We start from the raw sequence: 25,907 nt of genomic DNA on the forward strand, positions 1-25,907 counted from the left end.
GAAAAGAAAAATGGCAAGACTTGGCAACCAACTGGATATGTGGAGTGAGGGCAAGTCAGGAGGTCAAACTACTGCAAAGTTATAAACCTGGGAGACTGGACATTACCTTCTACAGAAATTGTTTTTAAATGGGGGAAAATGTTATGAACATGAAGACAGCAGGAAAACAGAAGAGATTGCAGAAGAACTCTTTGAGACTCCTTTTTCCTAATTTATTTATTCATTTTTAGTGTTCAGCATTCACTGGGACATTTTTTAACACAGGATTTTGACAGAGATGAAAATTACCTATATCACTGAATGATGACCTAATAGTGTTCCTCAACACCAGTACCTTCTGCTGATAGCCTCCTAAGCCTTTGACTCCCAGTAAGCCAATGAAATTATGTTATCTCAGCTAATAGTTTCTATAACATAATTTGCTGCAAATTATCTAATTTGCTTTTTGATTTGTGAATGTAATTTTTCCTTCTTAATTGTGATTAAATAGGTTATATAACTTGTCTCCCATGGCAAGGAAGATGCCCTGAGGTATCAGGATAACTATGCATCTGGGATTAAAATGTAGCTTCTATTTGCAGTTTATTGTTATCCCCTTGTTTTTTCTTTTCTTTGGTGAATATTAGAAATAAGCACTTGAAAATAATAGTTGTGGCATTTGAGAATGAAAGATCATGTAGCCAAAGTCACAGAATCTTAGGGGAGGAACAGATCTCAGAGATCATCTAGTGAAACCTATTCCTGAACATGAATCTACTTATAACCATAAGAAATAATCAGCTAGATCAAAAATTAATTAATGAATTAATTCCCAATCAACTAGCATTTGTTAATGATCTAACATGTCCTAGACACTGTGCCTTAAGGGATGGAGAGACAAATAAGTACACAAAGTAGTACCTGCTGTCAAAAAGCTAACAATCTGATGGTTAGAGACCATGCAGGCAACTATGACATTTACAACATAAACGGGGTAGTGTCAGAGGGAAGATACTAAGATTAAGAGTGAGAAAGGTATCTTGTAGAAAGTGAGATTTTTTTATTGAAGAAGACAAAGAAACTAAGAGGCAGAAATGAAGAGGGATAGTGTTCCAGACATGAAGGAGAGATAACAAAAATATTTCAAGCCTGAGGATGGATTGTGTGTACATTTATTAAGTATATACTACGAAACAAGCACTGTGCTTAGTTCTAGGGACACCATTAAAAAAAAAAAAAAAAAGCAATGCAATCCCTACCCTCATTCTAAAGGAATTAATACGTAGGAGATAACATTTTTAAAAATCATTGACGAAGAGAAGGGTTTATGGTCTAGAAAGTCACAATGATGATGAGTAGAATAATTAGTCAAATTGTCTTTTGTATCATGTTTTGCTTTGTTTTGTTTTATGGCTTCTCCCATTCATTTAAATTCTTCTATGCAACATGTATTTAATAGGAATGTACATGTAAAACCTGCATAAGATTGAATGCCATCTCAGAGAGGAAGTGGGGAGGGAGGAGGAAATGAGGGAAAGGGAGGGGAAAAAATCTAAGATATATGGAAATGATTGTTGAACACTGAAAACAAATAAAATAATTTAATTTAAAAAGAAGAGTCAACACAATATGGTGAGCCTTTAATAAATCTGGTTATTCTTCTACTGGAAAAAAAAGAATAATCATCCAACTTCTTGAATTATTCCTTTCAGATGCAATCGTAGTACTATTTTAATTGTCAGTGAGTTTAAAAAAAATATTAAGCATCTACTGTGCACCTGGCACTGTGCTAAGCATGGAGGAAGCATACAAAAAAGAAAGACAATCTCTGTCTTTGAGGAACTTAGAATCTGGTAGAAGACGAAGTGAAAAAGAAAGTCAAAAAGCAATGTAATGTGTGAGAGCAAGAGGAGGAGGGTGCTCAAGGAGACAGCACTGCAGGCGCCATTATCCTCTGTGTTTCTCTAAGGCATCAACCTATGTTGGCTGCTGTTTCTCTTGCTCTTAAACCTACAAATTGTCTACCCATTTAATCTAAGAAAATGGAGATTGAGCAGCCAGAAGAAACCTTCCCCAATACTGAAACCAATGGTGAATTTGGTAAGCGCCCTGCTGAAGATATGGAGGGGAGCAGGCTTTTAAAAGATCTAGAAACACTGACAAGATGGTTGAACTGCGCTTTTTGTTTCAAAGTAAGAATGCTGGATCGGTGATTGGGAAAGGAGGCAAAAATATTAAAGCACTTCATACAGATTACAAAGCAAGTGTTTCAGTCCCAGACAGCAGTGGTAGCAAGCACATATTGAGTATCAGTGCAGATATTGAAACAACTGGAGAAATTCTGAAGAAAATCATCCCTACCTTGGAAGAGGGCCTGCAGTTGCCCTCACCCACTGCAACCAGCCAGCTCCCTCTAGAATCTGATGCTGTGGAATGCTTAAATTACCAACACTATAAAGGAAGCCACTTTGATTGTGAGTTAAGACTGTTGATTCACCAGAGTTTGGCAGGAAGAATTATTAGGGTCAAAGGTGCTAAAATCAAGGAACTTCAAGAGAACACTCAGACAACTATCAAGCTTTTCCAGGAATGCTGTCCTCATTCTACAGATATTGGGGAAAGGCTGATAGGTTGTAGAGTGCATAAAGATCATACTGGATCTTATATCTCAATCTTCCCTAAAATGACGTGCACAACCCTATGATCCCAATTTCTATGATGAAACCTATGACTATGGTGGTTTCACAATGATGTTTGATGATTGCTGAGGATGTCCTATCGGATTTCCCATGTGGGGAAGAGGAGGCTTAGATAGAATCAAAACCAGGTCATGGTGAGCATCCTATGTGCCAGTCTAGAAGAGATTATGATGACATGAGCCCTTGCAGAGGAACTCCTCCACCTCCTCCTGGATGTGGCGGCAGGGGTAGTAGCAGAGCTCCAAATCTTTCTTTTCCTCCACCACCACCACCACCTAGAGGAGGAGATCTTATGGCTTATGACAGAAGAGGAAGACCCAGTTATGGTGGCATGGTTGGTTTCAGTGCTGATGAGACCTGGGACTCTGCAATACATACATGGAGTCCTTCCTAATGGTAGATGGCTTATGAACCACAGGTTGAGTACTATGAGTTTACGGGTGGTTCTGGATATGATTATTGCCCTGCAGGGGGCTGTGACTCATACAGTGATCTTGGTGGACCCATTATTACAACACAAGTAACTATTCCCAAAGATTTGGCTGGATCTATTATCTACAAAGATGGTCAGCGAATCAAACAAATATGTCATGAGTCTGGAGCATCAATCAAAATTGATGAGCCTTTGGAAGGATCTGAGGATGGAATTATTACCATTACAGGAACACAGGACCAGATACAGAATGCACAGTATTTACTGCAAAACAATGTGAAGCAGTATGCAGATGTTGAAGGATTCTATTGCAAGATATTTTTTTTCTGTTTTATAGTGTGAAGCAGTATTATGGAAAGTTTTTCTAAGACTAGTGAAGAACTGAAGGAGTCCTGCATCTTTTTTTTTTCTCTGCTTTTGTTTAAAAAACCAACATTCCTCTGCTTCACAGGTGTTCTGCATTTGTGGTGTAGTGAAATCTTTGCTGTTCACCAGATGTAAAGTTCCTTACAAACAGGGTGGTGGGGGAAGAGCACACAAAACTAACATTGAAATTTTGAAACAGCAGCAGAGAGAGTGAATTTTATTTTTGTTCATTGTGGTGGTAAGGAAAAAAAATATTTTTCCCCTCCTGTAACTATTGTGAACACTTTGCTTTGTGGTCACTGTAATTTGGGGGGGATAGGGACAGGAGAGAAAGAGTATCAATTGTCCACGTGTCCCTGGCATCCATTCAGAGCAGTGTGCAGAATGTAATGCTCTTTATAAGAAATATTTTATGATTTTTAAAATAAATTTAGTGAACCTATTTTTGGTGGTCATTTTTAAGACATTAAATCTCAAATGGATAAATCCTTCCCCTTAGACAAAAGCAGCATTAGTTAAACACTAAGTTTTATTTTCAGCTCCTCTGTGGATATAGGCGTATATTCTTGGACACATAGTAAGCAAATAGTCCTGGTGACAACTTGATGACTTGAAAGCCCATTGCTTGGGAAGGAATTGCATCACATTCATTCATGGAACAAGATGGTTTTTGCAAATGCTTGCCCCTACTTGCTGCACAATTTTTTTCCCTTTCTGTTGTGCCCTCTGGCTCTAGAATACTAGGATAGTTTTACTTGACAATTTATTGAAAATGTCTAGGTTATTTTTATGATCATGGCTTTCAGGTAGTCCAATAACAAGGAAGAAAATAACAAAGTCGAAGCTTCTATATTCAAAGCTCCAAGAAAACTAGGAATTGTTCTCAGGCCAAAAGGATTTTCAAAATCAGGTAAGAGAAGTAGGGGAGAAATTGGATTGAGAAATGAAAGTGATGTAAGGAAATCATGAAAAACGAGTCAACAACTTGGCAAAGGAGACACACACACACACACAATACTGAAGAAAATAACATGTTAAAAAGAGTGGCCCAAATGGTAAAATAAATCCAAAAAGCTAATAAGGAGAAGAAAACTTTAAAAAGCAGAATTGGCCAAATGGAAAAGAGAAGTCCAAAAGCAAATGGAAGAAAATAATTTCTTGAAAATTAGAATGGAGCAAATAGAAGCTAATGACTTTACAACAAATCAAGAAATCATAAAACAAAAACAAAAGGATGAAAAATAGAAAGAAAATGTTGAATATCTCACTGAAAAACAACTGACCTGGAAAATAGATCTAGGATAGATAATTTAAAAATTAATATACTTTGGTTAGTCAATAAGCAGGCATTTATTAAATGTTTCATATATGCCAGAAAACTCTGTTTTTTTCTTCATTGACATAACTTTTCTCTGAATTTCATTATGGAAAACCCTATGTACCGCACTTCTATATAATTTATTATTCATTCTTATTAATAATAATAACTAACACATATATTACCTACTATGTGCCAGGCACCATATCAAAAACATCTCATTTGATCATCAAAAGAATTCTGGGATATATCTCTACTTAGCACTTTGCTTCTCTATGTTTGAGGCAAAATTATACAATCACAATCTTTGTATCAGAAGTAATAATATCAGTACAGAAAGACAGTGTTCCCAGTTCCATTTGGTACTCATTAGATATGGCTACAAAAAGTCAATGTTACAAGTGCAACAGGTAAAAGTAAAAGAGAGAGAGGGAGACAGAGAGAGAGAGAGAGAGAGAGAGAGAGAGAGAGAGAGAGAGAGAGAGAGAGAGAGAGAGAGAGAGAGAGAAGGGAGAAAATGAAAGGAACCTAAGCTGTCACAGAGAATGGAAAAATTCAGCAAGATCATCACTATCCTACAAACATCTTTAAGAAGACTAAAGCTTCTACTCAGCACAGCAGTGGCCCTTCTTTCTCCACAGCGGTCAGCTATGACCCCTGACTCCCCAGCAACCGTGTCGAAGGGACCCACAGTTGGCATTGATCTTGGCACCACTTACTCTTGTGTGGGAGTCTTCCAACATGGGAAAATGGAGACCATTGCTAATGACCAAGGAAACAGGACCACCCCCAGCATCACCTTCACCCACACAGAATGTTTAGTCAGTGATACTGCAAAGAATCAAGTGGCAATGAACCCCACCAACACAGTTTTTGATGCCAAACGTCTGATTGGTTGCAGATTTGATGATGCAGTTGTACAGTCAGACATGAAGCACTGGCCTTTTATGGTGGTGAATGACACAGGCAGGCCTATGGTCCAAATGGAGTACAAAGGGGAGACCAAAAGTTTCTATCCAGAAGAAGTTTCTTCTATGGTCTTGACCAAGATGAAAGAAATTGCTGAAGCTTACCTTGGGAAGATTGTCACAAATGCCATTGTCACAGTACCAGCCTATTTCAATGATTCCCAATGTCAGGCCTCTAAAGATGCTGGAACCATCGCTGGTCTCAATGTGCTCCGAATCATCATTGGGCCAACTGCTGCTGCTACTGCTTATGGATCAGACAAAAAGGTTGGTACCAAGAGAAATGTGTTGATCTTTGACCTTGCAGGTGGTACTTTCGATGTCTCCATTCTTACCAGTGAAAATGGCATCTTTGAGGTCAAGTCCACAGTTAAGGACACCCACTTGGGTGGGGAAGACTTTGACAACCGAATGGTCAACCACTTCATTGCTGAGTTCAAGCAAAAGCACAAGAACGGCATCAGTGGGAACAAGGGGGCTGTTCACCGTCTTTGCACCGCTTGTGAAAATGCAAAACGCACCCTCTCTTCTAGTACTCAGGCCAGTATTGAGACTGATTCCATCTATGAAGGTATCAACTTCTATACATCAATCACTCGAGCCCATTTTGAAGAGCTGAATGCTGATCTCTTCCATGGCACACTGGACCCTGTGGAAAAGGCCTTAAGAGATGCCAAGCTATGCATGACCTTTTCCTCATAGGTGGTTCCACTCAAATTCCCAAAATCCAGAAGCTGCTGCAAGAATTCTTCAATGGCAAGGAGCTCAACAAGAGTATCAATCCTGATGAGGCTGTCGCCTATGGTGCAGCTTTCCAGGCTGCCATTTTGTCTGGACATAAATCTGAGAATGTGCAGGACTTGTTGCTGTTGGAATTCCCTTGGAATTGAAACTGCTGGTGGAGTTATGACTGTTCTGACCAAACGTAATACCACCATCCCCACCAAGCAGACACAGACATTTGCCACCTATTTGGACAATCAACCTGGTGTGCTTATTCAGGTTTATGAAGGCAAGAGGGCAATAACAAAGGATAACAACCTGCTTGGCAACTTTGAGCTCACAGGAATCCCCCCAGCACCCAAAGGTGTTCCTCAGATTGAAGTAACATTTGACATTGATGAAAATGGCATTCTCAATGTTTCTGCTGTGAATAAGAGCACAGGCAAAGAGAACAAGATCACCATCACTAATGATAAAGGACATCTGAGCAAGGAAGACATTGAGCATATGGTCCAGGAGGCTGAGAAATACAAGGCTGAAGATGAGAAGCAGAGAAACAAGGTGCCTTCCAAGAATTCACTTGAATCGTATGCTTTCAACATGAAGGCTACGGTGGAGGATGAAAAACTACAAGGCAAAATTGGTGATGAAGACAAATAGAAGATCCTTGACAATGTAACGAAATAATCAACTGGCTGGATAAGAACTAGACTGCTGAGAAGGAAGAATTTGAGCATCAGCAGAAAAAGTTGGAGAAGGTCTGCAACCCCATCATTACCAAGCTGTACCAGAGTGCAGGGGGCATGCCAGGAGGCAGGCCTGGTAGATTCCCAGGACCCACCATTGAAGAGGTGGACTAAGCAAAAGAAGAAAGAGCATCCCACGCAGCTTTTCCTATAATTGAAGGACTCCAAATTTATAGCCAAGGCAGTAGCAGTTTAAAAGTAACATTTAAGCTACTGTGTAAATCTGGGCATTCTGAATACTTGAATGTGTGCAGAGGGAAAGAAGTGAACAACATTGCATGTTAGGAGCATTGTAAACAAGTGGAAATGCAATTCTTGTCCTGGAGAATAAAAACTATTTAAAATTAGCACCATAAAAAAAAAAGAAGAAGACTAAAGCTTAAACTACTAGTTGTGCCTAATTCTTCAAGACTGAGGTAAGTTCCCACATAAAGAGTCTATTTGCTTTCCAATTTCTCCCCACTTCTGTCTACTAACATATGCTATGATATACTCCATTGACTTCTTTTACTTAACATTTCCTCTGTTTGCATTACTTTGCCTCAAACATAAAGAAGCAAAAGGTTAACTAGAGATAATTTTAAATTAGAATAGAAAGTCAAACTTCTATCTGAATTATGAGGATATTTGGTAACTGTAGGGGCTCTAAACTATTGTGATTTCATTGATAAGTTTTTGTCTGATAGAAACTTTATGAAATAAGCAATAGTACCACATGGGTCTTGGGTTAAAAAGGTAGGTAATTTTTGTAATAAAGTATGGTTAATTAAATCTCTAAAAATAAAAGGATTGGAGAGGAAAAAATGATAACTTGAAAAGTAATCACAACCTAACCTACCCCTCATTCCATGCCCCTACACACCCACCCTGAAAGAGATAGGAGAACACTGGATGTATTTAGGATTCAACTTTCCTCTACCTGTCCAAGAAGAGGGAGTAGAAGTGAGAGTACTACAGAAGTCTACAATTCACCGAGAAACATATTAGTATTACATTTTATTGATTGTTTTCTTAGGTAAAGAGATCTATACCTTTGATTTCAGTCCTGGAGAAGACTCTCTACTAATGCAAGTTGGTAATTTTTCTATGATACTGAGTGTTTAAGGGATCTTTTTTTTCCAGCTATCAAGAAAGTGTCAAAGGAAGTGAGCCTAGGTCTTCTCAACATTAAGTTTGGTTTTCTCTATATTTCCATATTAAATTAAAATATATCCATATATAGATAGACTACCTTTATTAAGTCCTCCAGCATTTAAGAATTTGAGGAGACTTCCTGTGGAGAATTTATAGTGGATATAGATAAGAGTTGCATGGGATAGATAAGATTAAATGCGGTACCATCTGTACATTAGTTAGAAAGTATCCACATAGTAATGAAAGAATTATTAAAATTTTGAATTTAGATTTTGAAGTTTCTATAAAGTATAAATGATATATTTGACTTTGAGGTCTTTTTTTAAATGTCTAATTAAGTATGTAAGGGTTGACTGCAAAGCAACAGGGCTAAATTACAAAAAGTTTTAAAAAAAATACTCATATTTGCACATTTAAATGAGTGTTTTCTGCCCAGATTCCCATCTTTGCAAGCTAAATTAGTATTCCATCCCTTGCAGCTGTCATTGCTCAAAACATTTTGGAATTTGTCTCTTGGAACTCCATTTAGAGCCAAACTACAAGCTGCACAAGAACATCCACTTCACTTCTTCATAGTCTAACCTTTTGGATCCAAATTGGTGTTATTTATCAGATTCAACACACTTGGCTTTCAAAAAACTTTGACAGTTTCCAAAATTCTAATTCATCCTCAAAGGATGATATTGTACCATCCGTAAGGATATACAAATGGACGTGCCCATGAACTCTGAAAGCAATTCCAGAAAGGAGATTTGAAAAAAAAGGGCTTGCAAATAGAAACATCACTGGAATCCTACATGAATACACACACACACCCACACACACACACACACACATCTCCCAGGTGACAATTTTAAAGCTAACAAGACTCAGTTATATGTCCCCCTCTCTTTTTTTAATCTTCTTATTTTAAAATAATTTTTCCTATAGGCATTCCCACAAAATCCAAAGAAATTGCCATCAATTCATGGAAGCCTTGAGTAAAAGAAGCTGATAAGAATTACTGCTAACTAGAGATTGTGGCAAATTCATTCAAAGCGCAAGGAGTACTTCTGAACCCTATGACCTATACTGCAAATACATTTAAGAAAACATTATAACTAGCTATATTATAGTAAAAATAAACTCCAAATTCTCAAGCATATTAAACATGACACCAACAAATTAAGTAGAAAAGACCTCAAAATTTTTGGGTACTTGTAACCAAAAGAAGATCAAACACTCTTCAGACATCTCTGCCAACATATTGATGGCTAAAGCTGCCATTTATTGGACTCCTTGACTTCTCATTTACCTTATGTGCCAAGACTTTTTCAAAAACGAAGAATAGTATGATTACTTTAAATGTTAAGGAAATTTTCCACCATTATTCTCTAAGTAAAAACATTTATACATGCAATACATTACAACCAAAAAAGAGAAAGACCACAAAGGATTTAACTAAGGAGCACTGGGCAAAGAAAGGATGGAAAGAAACCATGTTATATTATGTATGTATGTAAATATATGTGTGTATGTGTATGTACATACATATGCAATATTTATATGCATGTGTTTGTGTGTATATGTATACACACTTATGCATATATATATAAAATCAATACTTAAAAATAAATTCAATGTTTATCTCCATTTTCACACACATACAATAGAAACAGAACTACATATCTTTCTTTCACATAAATAAAACTCAATCTTGTGGGCTTCTCTTTTAAATCATTAATTTTTGCTTATTGTCCCAAGTAGGACATTTCATGCTATGACAGGACCAATATCTATAAGGATCTCCCCCTTCCAAAATGCGTTCATCTAATAATTCCCTAAAAGCTGAAAAAGTTAGGAATTGATTGGTTTTGGACTGGGCAAGGCTCTGACTGTACCTCCCTGGACACAGTTTCTTGTCATCCCCTGCTGGTTTTGATATTGTCTTCTAAGGGTATAAAAAGGCCCACTAATGTGTGGTTAGAACCTTTAAGATTTATTAGATGCCCCAAGACCATGTGAGTTACCACAGTCTACCATGCTGATTAGATGTATTTAAATATGGAGAGATGAGGAAGCAATGTCTACTTGACACAAGTGCTTCTCTATATCTGTTTATACATACATACAAATATACATACATATATACATACAAAATATGTTAATATTTTCCATGTTAGAGGCAGATAAATCTACGTTTTTGTCAACTGTTCAATGTGCTTCACTTCATTTTGACATCAAACCTGAACTAACAGAATAATAGAAGAAACATTCACATTTCAATAATGTCACATTTGATAATGTTATCTCTACCTAGAGTGTTCAATGAGAACACAATATATTGGATTCCTGGTGCCTTAGTTTTTCTTATAAAAGAGAAAGAGCTCCTATACCTCCATGAAAGGACATCATGCAAAGGATAAACTTTAACTGAACAACAAAGAAGAGGATTCATACTTAGTTCTATCAAGAGTTGAAACAACAATTCTTTCCTCTCTTTTGACCCCCTATCTTTCCCACAGATATGTGGGATGTTTTATATTTTAAGTACTCTCTTGGGGTAGAGACCTTTCACCTTCTGGGCACAGATTTTCATAGTCTACGTAACATAACACCAGTGAGAGGTAGATTTAGGGTTTTCTTTTGTGCACAATGATTATTGGCTTCCTGGTCCCCAGTTCTAGCTCTCTAGTGGTCCAAGAGCTCTTCTACTGGACCCAGAAAATTTAGACTAGGAATTCCACTACTGGCCCAAGATACAATCTTTGATTCTACCATTGACTCCCTTCACTATCTTTCTGCAATCCACACGTTTTCTTTGAACATTCAGGCCCCCATTCAAGGGATTATAATTGGAGTATACAAATAATTCTGCAAACCTCTCTCTCTCTCTCTCTCTCTCTCTCTCTCTCTGTCTGTCTCTCTGTCTCTGTCTCTCTCCCTCCCTCCCGCTCTCTCTCTCTGTCTCTGTCTCTGTCTCTCCCTCCCTCCCTCTCTCTCTCTCTGTCTCTGTCTCTGTCTCTCCCTCCCTCCCTCTCTCTCTCTCTGTCTCTGTCTCTGTCTCTCCCTCCCTCCCTCTCTCTCTGTCTCTGTCTCTGTCTCTCCCTCCCTCCCTCCCTCCCTCTCTCTCCCTCTCTCTCTCTCTCTCTCTCTCTCTCTCTGCCTCTCCTATTACCCTTATTTAATGGTCAAATCCAAAAGTATAACTCATATTAATGAAAACCAGCCATTATTTTGATGATCACCTCATTCTAGGGTAAATTGCCATCTGTACATTTGTCATTAAAGCACTTAACCTAATGTTAAAAAGCCAGTTAGGGCAAGGTGAGTCCATACATTATGAAAGAGTCAGACTTGTTAATACCTAATAAATTTTTTTTTAATTTAACTTTTAACATTTATTTTCACAAAATTTTGGGTTACAAATTTTCTCCCCTTTTATCCCCTCCCCCCCCAAACCCAAGCATTCTAATTGCCCCTGTGACCAATCTGCTCTCTCTTCTATCCTTCCTCCCTGCCCTTGTCTCCGTCTTCTCTTTTGTCCTGTAGGGCCAGATAGCTTTCTTGACCCCTTAACCTGTATTTCTTATTTCCCAGTGGTAAGAACATTACATTTGATCCTAACACTTTGAGTTCCAACTTCTTTAGCTCCCTCCCTCCCCACCCCTTCCCTTTGGAAGGCAAGCAATTCAATATAGGCCAAATCTGTGGAGTTTTCCAAATGATTTTCATACTAGTTGTGTTGTATAGGACTAATTATATTTCCCTCCATCCTATCCTGTCCCCCATTACTTCTATTCTCTTATGATCCTTTCCCTCCCTATGAGTGTCGACCTCGGATTGCATTCTCCTCCCCATGCCCTCCCCTCCCTCCTCCCCTCCACCCTGCTTGTGCCCCTGTCCCCCACTCTCCTGTATTATGAGATAGGTTTTCCTATCAAAACGAGTGTGCATTTTATTCTTTCCTTTAGTGGAATGTGATGAGAGTAGACCTCATGTTTTTCTCTTGCCTCCCCTTTTTATCCCTCCACTAATAAGTCTTTTGCTTGCCTCTTTTATGAGAGATAATTTGCCCCATCCAACTTCTCCCTTTCTCCTCCCAATATTTCTCTCTCACTGCTTGATTTCATTTTTTTTAAGATATGATCCCATCCTCTTCAATTCACTCTGTGCACTCTGTCTCTATGTATGTGTGCGTGTGTGCATGTGTGTGTGTGTGTGTGTGTGTACTCCCACCCAGTACCCAGATACTGAAATGCTTCAAGAGTTACAAATATTGTCTTTCCATGTAGGAATGTAAACAGTTCAACTTTAGTAAGTCCCTTATGACTTCTCTTTGCTGTTCACCTTTTCATGGTTCTCTTCATTCTTGTCTTAGAAAGTCAAATTTTCTTTTCAGCTCTGGTCTTTTCATCAAGAAAATTTGAAAATCCTCTATTTCATTGAAAGACCACTTTTTCTCCTGAAGTATTATACTCAGTTTTGCTGGGTAGGTGATTCTTGGTTTTAGTCCTAGTTCCTTTGACTTCTGGAATATCCTATTCCATTCCCTTCTATCCCTCAATGTAGAGGGTGCCAGATCTTGTGCTATCCTGATTGTATTTCCACAATACTTGAATTGTTTCTTTCTAGCTACTTGCAATATTTTCTCTTTCACCTGGGAGTTCTGGAATTTGGCCACAATGTTCCTAGGAGTTTCTCTTTTTGGAACTCTTTCATGCGGTGTTCTGCGGATTCCTTGAATATTTATTTTGCCCTCTGGTTCTAGAATCTCAGGGCAGTTTTCCTTGATAACTTCATGGAAGATGATGTCTAGGCTCTTCTTTTGGTCATGGTTTTCAGGTAGTCCCAGAATTTTTACATTGTCTCTCCTGATTCTATTTTCCAGGTCAGTTGTTTTTCCAATAAGACATTTCACATTATCTTCCATTTTTCAAATCTGCACGCTATGTTCTGTGATATCTGTCTTTCTCATAAAGTCCTTAGCGTCCATCTGTACCATTCCAGTTTTGAAAGATCTATTTTCTTCAGTGAGCTTTTGAATCTCCTTTTCCATTTGGGTAATTCTGCTTTTGAAAGCATTCTTCTCCTCATTGGCCTTTTGAACCTCTTTTGCCAATTGAGTTAGGCTAGTTTTCAAGGTGTTAATTTCTTCAACATTTTTTTGGTTCTCCTTTAACAGGGAGCTGATCTGCTTTTCATGCTTCTCTTTCATCCCTCTCATTTCTCTTCCCAGTTTTTCCTCCACCTCTCTAACTTGATTTTCAAAATTCTTTTTGAGCTCTTCCATGGCCTGAGCCCATTGGGTGGGCTGGGACACAGAATCCTTGATTTCTGTGTCTTTGCCTGATGGTAAGCATTGTTCTTCCTCGTCAGAAAGGAAGGGAGAAGGTGTCTTTTCTCAGAGAAAGTACCCTTCAATGGTTTTATGTCTTTTCCCTTTTCTGGGCATTCTCCCCAGCCAGTGGCTTGACCCCTGAATATTCTCCTCACACCCACCTCGCCTCCTGGTCCTCCCATCCAGCGTTTGGGGACTGAGATTCAAATGCTGCTTCCCGCCTTAGGGCTTTTGGCGGGGGGCAGGGCTGCTATTCAGTGTGAGAATTAAGTTCAGATGATGAGGTCAGGGCAGGGCCGCCTCTCAGGCTCAATTCCCTCAGGGGGTTTATGCACAGACCTTCCACAATGGATCCAGGCTCCCGCCCACTTGGGGAGCCCCTGTCTGCAGCCGCCTCTCAGCTTCTATCTCCCAGGGGGGCCCGAGCCATGGGGGCACCCCACTCCCCTCTCGACCCGCCAAAGAGACTCTCTCACCGACCCTCGTCACCTGTGGGGGGGGGCAGGGGCTTGTGCCGCCACTGGAGATCCCATCTCTGAAGCCTGCTCGGATCTGTACCTCTCGGAGCCGCGGCCACCGCAGGTCTGGGCTGGGCTCTGCGTCTGCAGCGCGATGGACCTTTTGCGAGAGGTTTGCAGGTGTCTCCGGAACAGAAATCTCCCTCGCTCCAATATTCCGTGGCCTCTGGGTGAAAAATTCACCGTAGGTTGGTCCCCTCTAGCCCTTCTGTGGGTTGTGGGTTCGGAGCTATGTGTATGTGCATCTTTCTACTCCGCCATCTTGGCTCCGCCCCTACCTAATAAAATTTTCATCAATGTGGGGAAATGATGACTCAAAATAATGTGTGGGTGAACTCATTACATTGAAAATATTAATTGGATAAATAGAGTTCAGCCTAATGGCCCAATTCTTTATCATTAGCAACTAAAGAAATTAAAAATTATATTAGATTTTAAGTCAGGGATTCTTAACAAGAAGTCTGTGATATACATACATATATACATATGTATATGCATAGATATGTGTGAGTATATGTGGAAAGAGAGGGAGAGAATTGTATTTCAACGTAATATGTTTCCTTTGTAATGTATTTTATATATTTAAATACAATGTTCTATGAAGAAGTCCGTAGACTTAGCGAGAATGCCAAAATGTTCCATGACATATGTATGCAAACAAAGAAAATGATATTTTTTTATTTCTTTTCCAGATTTATGGACCAGCTGAATTATTCAGACTCTCAGTAATTTCATGCTAGTAATTTGGTTGCTTAAGAGGAGGCCAAAACACTGTTTCCTTCCATGTAGTTGCTTTTGGATGCATTGCATTAATGAAATGGGACCCCAATGGTTAGAATCAAATACATTAAGAAAACTAGTACTGTGTGTATAATTTGAATATTGACTCTCTACCATGTAGCAAGTCTTTATAAGTTGGATTTGAAGCATATTATTACAATAAATTAAAACTTGATTTTGTACTAATTGTATGCACTAAAATGGTAAATAATACACTCAGATGAAACTCTAGAGCATTAATTTCTAAATGCATCAATGGCTGAGCATTGGTTGAGCATTTGCAATAATAAATGACTAAAATTATTTTTTTATTTCCATCTCCCCACATTCTTCCCTAATTAAGAAGTAAGTATTTATCAACCTTAAAATAGAAATCAGTGCTAGGAAAGTCCAAATGGCATATTCTATACCATTATTTTAGAAAGAGGTTTGAGTTTTTAAAAATATTTATTTGTATATTTTGTTATTTATTTTGTTCCTTGGGATGATGTTGTTCATCCTTTGTTTTCAAAGTGGACTGGTGATATCATGGGTTGAGGTCCTTGACTTGCATATGAATTGAATTTAAGTGAGGCAGAGTTACACAAAGATATCATCCGCACTCTCTCTTCCAGAGTCATGGTAGTTTGATAGAAAGGCAAAAGTCAGGATGACTGATGATGAGCCAGGATGCAGTGGATGTTCATGGCACCTTTGATGTCTCATCAAGCTCTTAGTGCTTCGCAGACACTTTTTTAGCTGCTTTCATAGCCATTAAAACAAATTGCTCTCATCAGACCATTCCATCCAGAAATCTTCACTTCTTAGGTGTGTATAAGATATTCCTAGAGACAAGCATGCCTGGTATGAGGGCTTGTAGGATCCATTTCAGGACTGCTAATCCACCTGTGGTGTTTACCTCTCACCTAACAATCACCTGTGGTTTCAAGAAGCTCTAGTCTGTACTGTGGTCACATCACCATCTCAGTAGATGGGCTAAATCAGGTTGGTGGTAACCAACCCACCTCAGAACGATTAGTAAGTTAAAGGGATAATTGCCCAAGATGTTAATTGGAATATGGTCAAGGCAAAGGGTCCACTCCAAAGGTTTTCCAGCTCTATCTTTCCATTGAACCATGCTACATGTCTAATAGTAGGTACAATAGTATCTGGAAGCTTTGTCCCTAACTACATAGTTCCAGGTCACAGATCCAAGGAAGATTGAGGCAGGAACCTGACCCCAGGGCTGGTGTAGAGGAGCTTGGATCTTAGCTATTTACCCAGCCAAGAACAAGTTTGAAGCAAACTGTTGCTGTGTAGCTCTGATTGCCAGAGAAGAGCAGGGATTCAGTTCTAGTCTCCAGTACAAGTGAAAGCCTGCAATGAAATAACCAGGGCAGGAAAACTGAACCTGCAGTTCCATCACTTTGACCCTACAAACCCTTACAAAGGATAAGATCAGGAGCAGTTAGTCTACTGAAACTCAAACCTAGGGATAAGCTGACAGGCCTAAACTTGGGTTAGGAACTTGCTGAGCTCATACTAAGAGCAGGGCAAAGTAGAATTTGAAAGAATCTATCAGTCACCTCCTGAAAGAAATCTTCAAATTCCCAAATGAAAACTCCCAGAAAGATAGCTAAAATCCAAAACTTGTAGTTTAAAGGAAAGTTATTAGGCAGAAAGAAAAAAATGGATCTTAGAGGAGAAATGAATCATTAATGAAACAGAGGACTTCCAAGCATTCCTGATGAACATATTATAGTGGAATGGAAAATATGATATACAAACAAAAGAGTCAAGAAAATCATTAAAAAGTAAATATGAGTGAGAAATCATAAGGGACTCAACAAGGTTAAACTGTTTACCTTCTTATATGGGGATAAGATACATGTATACCCTCAGAATCCTGTGATCATTAATGATGAGAGAGGAAGTATGATTAGATTGAAGGGTTAGGAGTGATCTCTTCTTTTTGAATGACCTTAAAAGAAGCACGAAAATGGAGATGAGAAGGAATACACTATGGGAGGTAAGGCTAGAAGAAGAATGAAGAAATTTTTATGAAATGGATGAAGTTCACAAGTGGAAGTTTATACAAGAAGGAGTGGGGAGAGGATTTGAACCTTGCTCTCAATCTTAACTTGTTAAAAGTTTTTAAAAGAGGGAAAATACACACACATATATAGTTAGGTGCAGGAATACTTTTCACAACTAGGAAACAGGAGGGAACAGGAGAGAATAAAAGGAAAGTTCAATTAGTGAAGGAATTAGTCAGAAGGCAAACCAATTTTTAAAAAGAAGACCAAAAACTAAGAGAATGAATACATAAAAGAATAAGAGGGAGGGAAATATACAATTAATAATCATAACTGTGAATGTGATGAACTTACCCACAAAATAGAAAAGTGTAGAAGAATGAATTACAAACCAGAATCTAAAAATATATTGTTTACAAGAAACACACTTTAAAGAGAAAGATACATGAGAAGGTGAAATAAGGAACTGGAACACAATATAATATGTTTCTACCAAAGCTAAGAAATGCAGAGGTAGCAAATACAATCTCAGAATAAAAGGATAGCAAAAAAAAAAAAAAAAAGACATAATTAAAGAAGTAAACAGGAAAACTTCATGTTGCTGAAAGGTATCATCAACAATTAATATCAATAATATATGTGTATTTGTGCCTGTGTGTGTATGTGTGTGTGTGTGTGTGTGTGTGTGTGTGTGTGTTAAATGGCATGGTATCAAAATTCTTAAAGGAAAATTTAAATGAATTATAAGAAGAAATAGATAGTAAAAGTATAGTAATGGAGATTCTCAAATTATCCTTTCTAGTCATAAATATACCTAACCAAAAAAACAAAAAAGAAATGTAGGACCTCAATAAAATTTTAGAATATTAGACATAATAGATTTCTGGAAAATATTGAATGGGAATAGAAAGGAATATGCCTATTTTCAGCAATACATTGAACCTTTATAAAAATTAACCATGTATTAAGGCATAAAATGTAAAAAAAAGAACAGAAAGGCAGAAATGTTTTATGTGTAATAATGAAACAAAAATTATAGTCAGTAAACAGCCTTTTGAAGCAAAGATTTAAAAGTTACTGGAAACTAAATAATTTAATCCTAAATAATGGAGGGAGAGTCAAAGATCAATTCATGGAAAAAAAGTGATATTTCCTAATAGATAATGAAAACAATGAGACACAGAGCCAAAAGGTTTTGGATGAGGTCAAATCAATACTTAGGGCAAAAAGTGTATCACAACACTTTCAGCAATGAAGGAGACAAAGAGCATATTGATGAATTCAGCATGCAACTAAAAAAGTATTAGAAAATCAACAAATTAAAAGCTTTCATTTAAAAACCAAAATAGTTACCCTGAAAATCAAAGGAGAGATTAACAAAATTGAAAGCAAAAATAAAGTCTGAAACATTGGACTAAAAACTAAAAGGAGCTAGTTTTTTTTTTTTTTAATAAAACAGTAAAATAGAAAAACCATTAAGTAACTTTAAAAAATAAGAAAACTCAATTATTAATCCTCCTACCTGAATAAAGTATTCCACTTAGATCCAGCATCTTCAGGCAGATCTCCTTCTTCAAAAGTGTCTAAAATTAGCTTCCCTGTACTCCATTCCCCTCAGGCTTCTTTTGTCTATAAAGTAACAATTAATGTAGTAGAAAACATATGTGCAAATCCTTGTGGTTCTGTTTAATGCCTGTTTTCTGTGCGTTGTTAACAGTGGCCTTCTGTCTCAAGAAGGCTATTCTAACATTGGAAATGTCCATCATTGTAGCATAAAAAAGAGAGAGCTATTTGTGAATTAAAGCAGTTTTTCAATGCATCATGAATCACTGTGTGAGTTTCCTGGCCCTGTTACCTTTGCCAATGTGGTAAAAACAATGAGGTGGGGATTGGAAGGAGGTACGTAATTGCTTTATTTCAATAAATCAGTTCCTTATTTTATTTGTTAAGTCAATGTTTTGGACTTTTTTTCTTTTAATTTTCTTAATTTCTCCTTTGATTTCCTGGATTCCTATTTTGGTTTTTGATTGGGGACTTTTAATGTGGTGATTTTCTAGAGATTTTTTTTTTTTAGTTGCATGGTGAATGGCTTTAAAAAGGCATTTTCTGTATCTGTTTGTATCCAAGCAAATCTACAAAATAAACAATTTACATATGCAAGTAAAATGCATATTAGGGATACACAAAAAACCCATCATAATAATATATAATGCAAAAGCTATTTATTCCCATGTCATCTCATTTTTAATCTTATTCTTTCCCAAACTGTCTTTCAGTTACATAACTAATACTTTAACCAACGTTAAATGAAATCAAAACTAGATGTGGTAGATACTCTTATGCACTCAGCTTTATAGTACAGCAGTTTATTTTTATTCCAGTTAAATTATTTGATTAATGTAGGCATGCCCTGCCATACTTAACAGTTTAGAAAAGACTGAAATGTTTTTTTGAGTTTGTTATTTCTTTAGTATTCTAGAAAACAAAGCGGAAAGTACTGTTAAGAAAGTGGTATCCCAGAGTGAAGATGTAGCTTAAATCAATATGCTCAGCAATACTTTTAAGTCTTGAAATTGAGTTTCCTGTAGAGTAGTTTTCCAGCAGCTCAGTGCATTAAAATCAAGTTCCTTGCAAAATCCTGCAGTTTCATATACACTTTGCTAAAAAGAAAGTTTCTTTTGCTTGGGGAATTGCGACATTATTGACCAAATTTGAAGAAAGTGGAGTTAAGCCACAAGCTGAAGGCTAAGAAGTTGCCTTTTGTCTAGATTCACCTAAATTTGAGAAAGCACCAGACCTTAATAGATACTTTGTCATAGGGGAACACCAGTGGCAATACTTCACTTCATCTGGCAGGGTCAGATGGACAGAGCACTAGAAATATTTCTTTCTACAATTGTACTGTAGGGGGGTGGTATGATCATAGAACCAGCCAGAATTCAAGAGAAAACTAATTTATTGAAGTGTATAAATTTTAGTCTCTCCCAGATAAATATGTCTTGACTGATTATAAAAGAGAATATGAAACATGCCTCGTTCATGAATATATTCATAGATATAGACACAGGCATGGGTGGATATAGTTAGAGATGATATAAATGTAGATAAGTGGTAGCACAGCATAGTAAATAGACAGCTGCAGACTTGAGTCAGAAAGTCTGGGTTTGAAAGAATATGTATATGGGCATGAATATAGATTTGTGTATCAGTCTTTCTATTTATCTATATCTATCTATCTGGGGCAACTAGGTGGTGCAGTAGATAGAGCACCAGTGCAGGAATCAAGAGGACCTGAATTCAAATCGTACCTCAGACACTTGATGACACTCACTAGCCATGTGACCTAGGGCAAGTCACTTAACCCCAATTGCCTCATCCTGGGTCATCTCCAGTCATCCTGATGAATATCTGGTCACTGGATTCAGATGGCTCTGGAGGAGAAGTGAGGCTGGTGACCTGCATAGCCCTCTCTCACTCAAAAAACAAAGTCAAATGCAAGTCATGTCATCATTTCTCTGATGGCATAGTCTTCTTCAGCAACAAAGGACAAACACACACAACTATCTATCGATCTATCTATCTATCTATCTATCTATCTGCTTAACTATCTATCTATATTGTCTACAAAAGAAATTTCATTTGCTCCTAGAGATCTAGAAAGTGAAGTAGAATGCATTATAAATAGCATAGAAAACTTTTGGTATATAATGATTCCTTCATTAATCTTTCTGTTCACTATTATAAGCTTATTTTTAATTATACCTAAGGTTTGTTTTTGTTGTTGTTCTACTGTGTCTACACTGAATTAAACAAAGTATTTGCTGGCACCTGGCCTGAGTTGCGAGTGAGGAGGGTGCATTCTTATCCTTGAAGTCTGGTGATTGTTGTCAGTTCTTTATTTTTGAGGAGGACCAAAGACATCATGATGTCTTCACTTGTGCATGAATTAGATTTAGGTGAGGCAGTGTTGCACAAAGTCACCAATTTCATTTTCTCTTCCAGAGTCATCAAAGTCCAATGGCAATAAAAAGGTCAAGATGACTGGCAATATCCTGGGATTCAGTGGATGACCTTAGACTCTTTGCTGTCTAACCAAGCTCTAAGCACATCACAATTGTTGGAATCAATTATTCTCATTTGCCTTTCCACTGGGAAATGTCTTCACATCTGTAGGGTAGACATCCACCTAACTCATTGACAGTTTTGAGGCCTTATTGTTACCCTGAATGAGAATTGACCCATCTGCTAAGACTTTACTAGGGTCTGGCCAATGTGCATGCTAGAGCTTGTTGGAGCCACAGATATAGGTTGGATTAAGATGGACACCAAAGGTGGTTGAGCAACTCTGAAAAGGGCTTTGTAAGCACTCACACCAGAGGTACTAATCCTTTCTGAATACTCCACACAGTCTGGTAAGTGTTGCTAGTGGACATGAGATTGAGAAGGGATCCACTAGGAAATGGACTTCAGGGGTTCAGATGAAGCTGAAGCTATGTCCTGGCCTACCAGAGTTGTTTCTTCACAGAATCACATACTAGACATCACAAGCAGATATTCTGTGTTAAAACGTTATGGAAATGATAGTGTACAATGGAACAAATACTCCTAATCTTCTTATTTTTATTTTGTTCATTAACCAGAAAGTTCTCAAGAGAGATTGAGCTCATTTTTGTTTAATCATTGGTGAATATTCCATATCCACATGGTGTGCTACTTCAGATTTTGGCTGAAATTTCTCCCAAGCTTCCTCCTTTTTGTTTGTCCTGAGTGGTATATCAGGATTATTTTCCTATTGAAGGGAAATTTTTATAATATACAGTTTTTCTTTACACATGTATCCATTTATGATCTGGTCAGTTATTTTTACAGCATACCAGATTTTGTTTCCATGAGAAGTAAAGGTTAACAAAAATTATTAATATGCATTATTAGACTATAGAAATTTTGAGTAGTTCTTGAGCTTTTGAAATAGAGATAGTACTTCATGAAAATAAAAATGAAGAAAAGTGTTGAACAAGTTCTAAAAAAAATTTTTAAAAATTAGAATCAGTTGAAGTGCTCCTGTCAGCAAGTTATTGAAAAAGATGGCAGGGGTTTTGTGGGGGTAAGGGATAGGACATTTGTCAAAGAAGGAGGAAAGATGACAAGATTTAGCTTATATACTATCAGTGCAGGATACTTCTAAGGGAGCCAATTAGATAATTAAAGTGCTTGTTCAAGATGTAATCAAATAATATGAACATATAATTCTTAAAAGAAGAATTACATAATAACACTTAAAAATATTCTCCAAATTACTAATAGTAAGAGGAATGTACAAATGATACAACTCTGACATTTACCTCACGCCTAATAAATTAACAAAATTGACAAAAGAGGGCCAGCCACTTATGATGGAGGCATGGGAAGATGAGCACACTAATACATTGTTGATGGAGATATGATTAGTCTAAACATTTTGGAAAGCAATTTGAAATAATGCAAGAAAGAGATTGAGAAGTCAATACCACTTGACTCCTAAACCCCACTGCTGAAAATCTACAATGATGGGAGAGGGGGAGCCAAGATGATGAAGAAGAAGCAGAGACTTGCCAGATCTCTCACCCCAACCCAAGCCAAATACCTGTAAAAAATGATTCTAAATAAATTCTGGAACTGCAGAACCCATAGAATTATGGAGTGAAGCAAATCTCCAGTCCAAGACAGCCTGTAAGGTCAATGGGAAGCATTTATCACACCACACAAGGAGCAGAGTTCAGTCCAGCATGGGCCATGCCAGCACAGACAGAACATGAGCAGACATTTGAGGGAATGAATCTCTGGCACCTGTGGCAGTTTCCAGAGTTCAGAACCCCAAAATGCCAAAGATAATTTGGAAGGTCAGTGGAAAAAACCTGTGGGACTTGTGTGAGATACTAGAGTAGTCTGGTCCCAGCCCCAGAGCGGTAGAGGGAGTGGAGAAGCCCTCAGCAGCCACAGCAGCAGAAGGAGTAGTGGCAACAGATGTTTGTGGAGCTCTAGGCCCACAGATTGTGGGGGGATTGAGCTGCTAACTGTACACCCACAGCCTCACTAGAAGTATAGAACTACCTTGACAAAGACAGTGACTTTTGAGTCAAGTAAATGGCTAGGGAAATGAGAAAAAACTAGAAAAAGAATCAGACTATAGAATCTTACTTTGGTGACAAGGAAGACCAAAATATACAAACAGAAGAAGTCAACATAGTCAAAACTCCTTCATCCAAAGCCCCCAATATGAGTTGGTCTCAGACCATGGAAGCGCTAAAAAAAAAGATTTTGAAAATTAAGTAAGAGAAGCAGAAGAAAAACTGGGAAGAGCAACAAGAGTGATGCAACAGAATCATGAAAAATGAGTCAACTTCTGGCTAGAGGGGACCAAAAAATGCTGAAGAAAATAACATTTAAATAAATAGACTAACCCAAATAGCATAAGAGATCCAAAAAAACAATGAGAAGAATGTCTTAAAAAGCAGAATTGGCCAGATGAGAAAGGAGGTCTAAAAGCTCACTGAAGAAAATAATTCCTGAGAGAGAGAATATGATGAAGTACAAAATGAATAACTTTGATTACATTAAATTGAAAAGTTTTTGCACAAACAAACCCATTGCAACCAAGATTAGGAAGGAAACAGAACACTGGGAAAGAATTTTTGCAGCTAGTGTCTGTGTTAAAGTCCTCATTTTTATCTATAGAGAACTGAGTAAAATGTACAAGAATACAAGTCATTCCCTAATTGATAAATGGTCAAAGGATATGAATAGGCAGTTTTCCAAGAAAAAAATTAAAGCTATCTATAGTTGTATGAAAAAATGATCTAAATCACTATTGATTAGAAAGATGCAAATCAAAACAACTCTGAGATACCACATCACATCTATCAGATTGGCTAACATGACAAAACAGAATGATGATAAATGTTGGAGAAGATGTGGGAGAGTTAGAACACTAATTCATTGTCGGTAGAGCTGTGAGCTGATCCAACCACTCTGGAAAGCAATTTGGAACTATGCTCAAAGGGCTACAGAAACATGCATATTTTTTGACTCAGCAATGTCACTTCTAGAACTGTATCCTAAAGAGATCATCAAAAATTGAAAGGGTCCCACACATACAAAAGTATTTATAGCAGCTTTCTTTGTAATGGCCAAAAACTGGAAATCAAAGGGATGCCCATCAACTATGGGGAATGAATGATTAAATTGTGGTATATGAATGTAATGGAATGCTATTGTGCTATAAGAAATGATGAAAAGGAAGACTTCAGAGAGGCCTGGAAAGACTTATATGAACTGATACTGAGTGAAAGGAGCAGAACCAGGAGGACTTTCTACACAGCAACAACCACAGTGTGCGAGGAATTTTTAGTAGACTTAGTCCTTCATAGCAATGCAAGGACCTAAAAATTCCCGATGGACCTTTGAGGCAAAATGCCTTCCACATCCAAACAAGGAATCATGGAATTGGATCACAAAATGAAGCAGACCATTTTCTTTTGTATTTTGTTTTGTTTTGTTTTATGGTTTCTCCCATTCATTTTAATTCTTCTACTCAACATGACTAAGGTGAAAATTTATTTAATAGGGATGCATGTGCAAAACCTATATAAGGTTGCACCCTCTTTCAGAGAGAGACTGGAGAAGGAGGGAAAACAGAGGGAGAGGAACAAGAAAAAAATCTAAGATATATGGAAGTGATTGTAGAATACTGAAAACAAATAAAATAATTTTTAGAAAATAAAGTTAAAAAAAGAAAATAATTCCTAAAGGATTAGAATGAAGCAGATGGAAGCTAATGACTTTATGAAAAATCAGAAGCAAAACCAAAGGAATGGAAAAAATAGCAGACAATGTGTAATATCTCATTGGAAAAAACAACTGACCTGGAAAATAGATCCAGGAGAGATAATTTAAAAATTATTGGATTTCCTGAAAGCCATGATCAGAACAAAAGCCTAGGCAACATCTTTCAAGAAATTATCAAGGAAAACTACATTTATGTTCTAGAACCAGTGGGCAAAATACATATTGAAAGAATCCTCTGATTGCCTTCTGAAAGAGATCCCAAAAGGAAAGCTCCTAGGAACATTGTAGCCAAATTCCAGAGCTCCCAGGTCAAGGAGAAAATATCACAAGCAATCAGAAAGAAACAATTCAAGTATGGTGGAAAAATAATCAGGATAAAACAAGATCTAGCAGCTTCTACATTAAGGAACTGAAGGACTTGGAATATGATATTCCAGAGATCAAAGGAGCTAGGATTAAAACCAAGAATTATCTACCCAGCAAAACTTTGTATAGTAGTACTTCAGGGGAAAAAAATGTCATTCAATGAAATAGAGGACTTTCAAGTATGCTGAGTAGAGAACTTGACTTTCAAACACAAGAATCAAAAGAAGCATGAAAAGGTATATAGGAAAGTGAAACCATAAGGGACTTGCTTGGGTTGAACTGTTCATATTCCTATATGGAAAGATAATATGTATAACTCTTGAGACTTTTCTTGGTAATAGGGTAGTTGGAAGGATTATATACATATAGACAGAGGGCACAGGGTGAATTGAATATGAAGGAATGGGGTAAATTATCTGTCACATAAAAGAGGCAAGAAAAAGCTTTTTCAAAGGAAGGGAAGAGGGGGAAGGTGGGTGGGAAAAAGTAAACCTTACTCTCATTAGCTTTGGCTTAAGGTGGGAATAACATGCACATTCAATTTGGTATGAAAATCTATCTTACACTAACAGAAATTAAGCAAGGAATAGTAGGAATGATGGAAAGGAGGGAAATGGGAGGAGGGGGCAATTAGGGGTAAGCACTTTTGAAGAGGGACAGGGTCAGGAGAGAGAGTAGAATAAATGGGGAGCAGAATATGATGGAGGGAAATATAATT

At 37.5% G+C, this 25,907-nt stretch overlaps 2 pseudogenes; both read left to right on the top strand.

Moving 5' to 3' along the window:
* The first annotated feature begins 1,975 nt into the window (after positions 1-1,975).
* Positions 1,976-3,555, top strand: LOC140498448 (heterogeneous nuclear ribonucleoprotein K-like; annotated as a pseudogene).
* A 1,974-nt stretch (positions 3,556-5,529) lies between these two features.
* Positions 5,530-7,866, top strand: LOC140498449 (heat shock cognate 71 kDa protein-like; annotated as a pseudogene).
* The last annotated feature ends 18,041 nt before the right edge of the window (positions 7,867-25,907 follow it).

The sequence above is a fragment of the Notamacropus eugenii genome, chromosome 4, assembly GCF_028372415.1.
Source record: "Notamacropus eugenii isolate mMacEug1 chromosome 4, mMacEug1.pri_v2, whole genome shotgun sequence".
Lineage (NCBI taxonomy): Eukaryota > Metazoa > Chordata > Mammalia > Diprotodontia > Macropodidae > Notamacropus > Notamacropus eugenii.